Source organism: Echinops telfairi, unplaced genomic scaffold (assembly GCF_000313985.2).
Source record: "Echinops telfairi isolate 266 unplaced genomic scaffold, ASM31398v2 ScPeMD7_9;HRSCAF=40, whole genome shotgun sequence".
Lineage (NCBI taxonomy): Eukaryota > Metazoa > Chordata > Mammalia > Afrosoricida > Tenrecidae > Echinops > Echinops telfairi.
In genome coordinates, this window is record NW_022103906.1 from 74,771,105 (window position 1) to 74,777,851 (window position 6,747).

General features: G+C 40.4%; 1 protein-coding gene and 1 non-coding gene across 4 annotated transcripts in view; both read right to left on the reverse strand.

The window, feature by feature from the left end:
* Positions 1-6,747, reverse strand: part of DGUOK (deoxyguanosine kinase) — a 48,123-nt gene that overhangs the window by 31,894 nt on the left and 9,482 nt on the right. The gene's annotated exons all lie outside the window — the stretch shown is intronic.
* On the reverse strand, positions 1,056-1,162 carry LOC115868344. Its single transcript, XR_004045525.1, has one exon. It is a non-coding gene; the product is annotated as a U6 spliceosomal RNA (small nuclear RNA).

Genomic DNA, 6,747 nt, shown 5'->3' on the forward strand with positions numbered 1-6,747 from the left:
GCTGATATTAAGGGCTCAAGTAGAAAGAAAATGTTTTGAAAATGATGATGGCAACATATGTACAATTGTGTTTGACACAATGGATGTATGGATTGATGAGCTGTACGAGCCCCCAATAAAATGATTTAAACAAAACAAAACAAATCGATGGGTTCCATAGCTCATAAAACAGAGAGCAAGCCTGGAGGATGAGAATATAGATGCTGAGACCGAGATACATCTTCTGACAGTTACTAACAGACATTTAAAATGTTCTTCAGAAGCATTATTGTTTATTCTAAGTCTTATAATCAATGACATCTGTATTCTTTCTCCCAAGCCATTTTACTGGGAGCTAATACAGATATCCTATCATTCCATAGTTCAATCACATCAAGCAGTATTGTACAATTGCTACTGCAATCAGTTTCAAAACATTCTCTTCCTTCTTGAATTCCTTGATATCAGCTCCCTTTTACATGCCTGCGCCCCTGCACTGTACCCCCCAGAAACCCTTATTCTACTCGCTCTCTCTACAGGTTCATCAATCCTGGGTTTTATATACTAAAAGCAGAGAAACACATAACAAAAATTCAAGAGGTCACTTCCAATGACAAAACACATCTGAGATAAACCCCAATATGAATAAATGAACAAACAAAATCCCTCAGAAAAAGTTGAAAACCAGATCAGGTCTAACGTGCATCAGAGAGGGTCAACTGACAAGGTTTTAACCATATGAGTCAGGTTTATCATTTTGATCTCAAATGCACTGTTTGGTAACCAGTTTCTTCCCAACCCTCTGTTATGGATAGAGGAAAATCACCAGAGGCCTATTTCCTATGTAGATCTCATATCTCTATGTATTTTGGGCTGCTATTGTCATTCATAGCCTTCCACAAACCAGAATATTACAATTTAGGCTCTGATATTATTTTCTGCTTTGCCTTCGGATTATATAATTTACAATCCTTCAGTCACGAATCTTGGTGTGCTTCTTCCATGTGGACCTAGGTGACAGCTCACTTAGATGACTGCTTGTTTGGAAACCAGCCTTTAAAACCCAGTTGTTATTTAAAAACATGGAACGCTTCATGAATTTGCATGTCATTCTTGCACGGTGCCCAAGCTAATCTTCTCTGTATCGTTCCAATTTTAGTAGACATGTTGCCACAGCTAGCACACAATCACATTTTAAAACAAACAAACCTGTTGCCAATGAGTCTTTTGGAACTCATTGTGACGCTATAGGTCAGAGTAGAACCACTCCATAGTTTCCAAGATCCTGTAAATCTTTAAAGAAGCAGACTGCCCCATCTTTCTCCTGCAGAGGGGCTGTGGGTTTGAACTGCTGACCTTTCAGTTAGTAGCTGGACGTTTTAACCATTGCATCCCCAGGGTTCCTTAATGGCACTTTAGAAATAAAGTATGTTCCATCAAATCGTATGTCTTATAGATAATACCTAATCTTTTAGAAAGTACACAGCACATTTGTCAAAACTGGTTATGCATAAGCCAGAAAGCAAACCTCAAGGCAGAGATGGTGTAAGTCACTTTCTGACCACAACAAGATAGAATCAGGAGTTCAAAAATGTATATTGTACACACCCAATCTACTCAGAAAAATGTAAAAACTTAAAAAAAGAACTTATGGATAAACCAAAAGTCAAAAATACAATTACAAATTCTTTTAGAAAATGCACTTAAAACCCTCATCTAGAAGATGGGCTGAAAGTTTATGCTTTTAAGAAAATTCCCAGTTGTAAATGCTTTTATTATTAAAACAGGAAAAAAAATACACACAAACTTTCAAGCCCAAGTTGTTGCCCTCTCCCCAATGGTTCTTGGGGGGGGCACGGCAGGGGAAGTTGGGGCACATGGGAGCCAGTAACAGTGAGTGCCAGAATGAAGAGAATGTTCTGAAACCGACTGTGGTGGTGACTGCACTTTTCTTGATGGACTGAACCACTGCATTGTGTGTTAGGTGAATTTTATGTCAATAACACTTTTCTTTTTTTTTTTAGGGGGGTGGGGAAAGAGCCAGGAGTGGGGAACATCTTTAGACACAAGATCCCTGTGCTGAACATCCTTGATCCAAGAGATAAAGAGCTGTGGCCCAGGAGATGGCAAGAAGCAGTGGCAGAGAAGTGGTGGCAGCATAAGCAGGAGATGAGCAAGTAGGCTTCCTGCCCCCCCCCCCCAAAAAAAGTAGGCTTCCTGGCCCATGGACCAAGAAAGCGAAGTTTGCTGACGGTAGAGCTCAAGCTGAGTGCCTTTGGGCACATGCTTATTGGAGGACGGGGCTGCCGCTGGGCCTTTAATTAGCACAGCTAAAAGAACTTTGTTAGACTTGCCCTCAACCCCAAGTTTTTAAACCAAGAGTTTTAAAATATGCAAAGGGATTATATGAAATACATTTTAAAATAAATGAATTACAAATAAATACATTTTAAAACGAATGAATTACAAGGTCTTTTGAACCGAGGAAGTTCACAGGGATCACCTGGTCCAGAGAACGAATGAATGAGCTCCATTTCTGGCTCTAGTTGGTACTGTGCTCCCTTCTCCTGCTTCTCTGAGGGCTTATTTTAAGTCCAGCAGGATGTCAATCAAAATAGCCTGTTAACAACAACTTATTGCTGAATTCTATTCGTGTCTTCTCCCACCTTCACATCTCCTCCTATCCAGACCCACCAGGAAAAGGTCGTTTAGTGAGCTTTGGACAGACAATGGCTAAAAAAAATAACATAAAATAATTTGCTGCAATCAAATTTATACGTATACATACCAAATTCCAAAGGATACATTAGCAAGTTGTATGGTTCAGTGGTTACCCCCTCAGCCAAAAGCTCAGCTGTTGGACTCACCAGCTGGGTGGCAATTGGCTTCCGTTGGCTTTGGAAGCCCTATGGGCAGTTCTACCCTTACAGTCATTAGGAGTCAGAATCAACTGCCAACAAGTTTGGTTTGGGTTTATTTCAGTAAGTTTGTAGGAGCCCTGGTGGCGTAGTGGTTATGCATTTGGGCTGCTACCTGCTGGGTCAGCAGCTCAAAACCACCAGCTGCTCTGCAGGAGAAAGACAGGACTTTCTAATCCCAGAAAGAATCACAGTCCATGAAACTCACAAGGGACAGCTGTACCCTGTTCAGTAGGGTCGCTGAGTCAGAATCAATTCAATGGCAGTGAGGTTTCGAGAGCAAATTAGTGTAATAGTGCATCACAACCAAAAAGGGATCATTTTATGGTAGTACCATTATCTAATCTGTGATGAATACCATGAAATTAAAAATATGAAAAAGGTTATCTCTTACAAGCCACTAAGAAGACTTTTGATGAGAACTCAACATCTGATCCTGCTAAAACATGTGGTATCTTCGTAGTGGAAGAGGACTTTCTCCCCATGAAGTGTATTGAAAGGAACAGCAAAAACAGAAATTCACATTGACGTATTTGAGGTACTTTAACAAAAGTTAGAATCAGATAAGGGTGACTACGGTTTTAGGGTACAAAAGATAGCCTAATCTCAAATATAATTTGAAGAGAACATGTATTAAGTCTTAAAAGGGATAATGACAACAAAAAAAAGGGGGATAATGACAACACAAAGACACAGACACTTCATCTGGATGATGGAAGCTAGCAGATGAGGTCCTACGCCAGGATGCGTTAAATAAGGCATTTAACAAAAGTAGCTCACAAATTCATGACTGGTGGCAAAATAATATATCCCAGTTATAGGTGGGAATACAGAATCGGGAAATGGACCAAGATTTGGGTCATGAATATTATGTTAAAACAGAAGAGCTTACATGATTTGTGCAGGGCCTCCTGACCAAGGTGTCCAGTCAAGGCACAACTCACAGGGCATGATTCATGACTATTCTATCCCTATGCTGTCCATTAAGGGCCCGCCTGGGCTAGCCCCTAATAGACTGCCCCTCCCTGGGCTGGCTGGAAAGGGTGGAGGTAATCTATGTGGGGACTCTACAAAAGAATTTTGAATGGTCACGCTCATCCATAGCCTTCTGCAAATCCATGTGCTCAAAAGTCAAGGTCTAATACGCTATCACCACTGCTATTACTAACTTTGTTCTAGATGTTCTACTCAATGAAAGAAGGCATACTGGAAAACTCTGACAAATGATTACTCTTTGTAAATAACATTTTCTGGGAATCTCTGAAGAGCAATTCCGAGGAAAGGCCTGGCACTTTATTTCTAAAAAATCAGCCACTGAAAACCATGGGAGCACAGTTCTACTTTAATACACTCAGGATGGTCAGGGGTCCGAACTGCCTTAAGAGCAACTGTTATTGGTTATAGTTTTCTAAAACTGAAAGCAAATGGAAAAACTAGAATATGAGAACTAAGTCAGATAAGACAAATACAACAATCAACGGTTTGTCTTTTCAAACACCAATAACCAGTTTGTAAAGATGAGAAGTAAAAAAAGCGTATCCGTCACAACTACTACTCGGGGATTAACGACACAGAACAACTAATGGGACAAGTAGCTACCTGGAGAAAAGTAAAATCAGACGCCTACATCTTTAAAGTCACATAAAAAGTGAAAAACAAAAGGAATACTGGTGAATTCTAGACTTGGCACGTAAAAGTCATTAGTGTGAAAAACACATTATCTATGAAAACAAAGAAAAATGACAAGTTGGGGAAAATAGGAGCAACATAGGACAGTGTAAACAGGCACCAGGAGCTCTCATGAAGCCAATCCAGAAAATTGAGATGACAATGGAGGTAGGGAAAAGGCAAGGTATCTGAACAGACAATTCATGAAGGACTAATAAATGGTTGAGCAACTCAACCAAAAAAAGTTCAATACACTGGTAATCAAATAGAAAATAAACCAGCACCATTTTCTTGCCTCTCAGGTTAGTAAGAATTTTTAAAACTAACATCCAGTGTTGCTAACAAAATTGCTACTTTCCTGAGAAAAAGTCACTAAAATTGATTTTAAAAAATCAATAATATGCCTAACTTTTAAACATCAAAATTCTAGTTCTAGAGTATAATAAGAAGTCAAGTGTACAGAACTTAACCAGTGAAAGGAAAAACAATTTAGCTACCATTTATGATAGGCAGAAATTAGAAAATGAACTATTTAGATATTTAGTTATTTCATATTATATAGAATACTATAACCATTAAAATGGCATTAGTATGGAAAGACACCCATGTATGTTCAATGACATCCAGGTAACAAGCACAGTTTTGGTTTAAAGAAGTACAGTAAGTATATAGGTTTTATATAAAACCAAAAAACAAACCATTGTTGTTGAGTAGTCCACTGCAACTCATAGTGATCGTGCAGAACAGGAGGTCCCAGTGTTTCCATGGGTGTGAATGTTCATCAAAGCAGACGGCTACATTGTTCTCCTGCAGATCAGCTGGTAGGTTCAAATCACCAACCTAGCGTTAGTGCTTAACCACTCCACCACCAAGGTTTCAATGTGTGAAAGATATGTATGCATATGTATATACAATTTTTACCTCTTTGTTAAAAAAAAAGGTCTAAAGGACAGGAAGGTTAACTTTCACCTCTGCATAAGAGGATAAGAAGTACTAGTTACCTACTTCTACATTACAAGTGATGCCAAAATTCAGTGTCTGACAAATCACTCATCATCTCATATTTTCAGTGGGGCGGGGGTTTGGGGAATGGCTGGGTCGGGCGGCAGTGGCTCAGGTCTCTCATGAAGCTGGAGTCAAGCAGTCGGTTGAGGCGCTTCACGGAAGATGTGATTGACGAGGACTGGAGGCTCTGCTTCCAAGAAGACCATTCCCCTGGAGCCTCAGTATCGGGTTACTGGACGGTCTTGTGACACGGTGGCTGGTTTCTTCAATAATGCACACACACAGACACATAGTAACAATATAGATATGTACGGGTAGCAATGGCAAAATTAATCTTTGAAGCTAGGCTACTTTAGGAAACCACATACATGTAAAGAGACAAATTTAAAAAGAAGATCCCTCAATGAGCACAATGTACCTGCCAATAAAAGAGCCACACAATTGTGGCCTGGAATAGCAGAAGAAGTGTGATGGCAGTCTGCACTGTAGAGTGTTCTCTTCAGAAACGAGCACCATTATTACTTCACATGATGTAGGCCACTAACAAACTGAAGTTCCTTCAAAATGAGGAAACTAGAGGTGTTCGTCTTGAAAGAAAGAAGACTGAGAGAGGGAGGGAGGGAGGGAGGGAGGAAGCATACAAATCAATGTCTTCACCTGTCGGAAGAATTACCATGTGGACAAGTGAGAAGACTTGTCAGAGGCAGAATAAGAACCCCTGAGTCAGAGTTACAGGGAGCACTGTGACTCAAGACAGGAGTTGTTAAAAGCCAGATTGAGCCACTCAGTGAATGTTCCCAGTGGGCTGAGCAGGATGAGGCCCGGAGCTGCCACCCCCTCAGCTACTTCTCAAGTTCATGTTTCAGCTGGCCCTTCCCAGCTCCCACTGCTATGGCTGGTGTGTTGGAACCAGCTCTGTGGCCTTTCCATAAATGTATACTTGACACTAGGGCCCAAGGCACCAGCTAAGTGAAATATGCCGGGCCTGACACAACGTTTGGCTGAGTACAAGCTGTGTAAATGTTAAGATTTTTTTCTGAATTGACTCAAGGCGTGACGTGACAGGATCCTCTGGTAAGTCCTTCCCCCCAATTCCTGCGAGTTTATAAATAAGTTAAAAATCACTACAACTAACAATTCTGGTGGTCACCTTCAGTCCTAACAACACAAACACTTA